Below are 257 nucleotides of genomic sequence, written 5' to 3'. Positions count from 1 at the left end.
TCTGGCTACAGGAGCATAGGTTTCGTCATAATCGATACCCTCCTCCTGGTTGTAGCCTTTGGCCACCAAGCGTGCCTTATTTCGAATGATTAAGCCTAATTCATCATGTTTGTTTCTGAAGACCCATCGAGTACCAATCACGGGATGATCTTTAGGTTTAGGGACCAAGTCCCAAACACTGTTACTCTCGAACTGGTTTAGCTCTTCTTGCATAGCTATACTCCAGTGCACATCCTCAATGGCCTCATCAACGGTCT

The sequence above is a fragment of the Lupinus angustifolius genome, chromosome LG09 (assembly GCF_001865875.1).
Source record: "Lupinus angustifolius cultivar Tanjil chromosome LG09, LupAngTanjil_v1.0, whole genome shotgun sequence".
Lineage (NCBI taxonomy): Eukaryota > Viridiplantae > Streptophyta > Magnoliopsida > Fabales > Fabaceae > Lupinus > Lupinus angustifolius.
The sequence above is the reverse complement of the archived record's forward strand: the minus strand, read 5'-3'. Positions refer to the sequence as shown.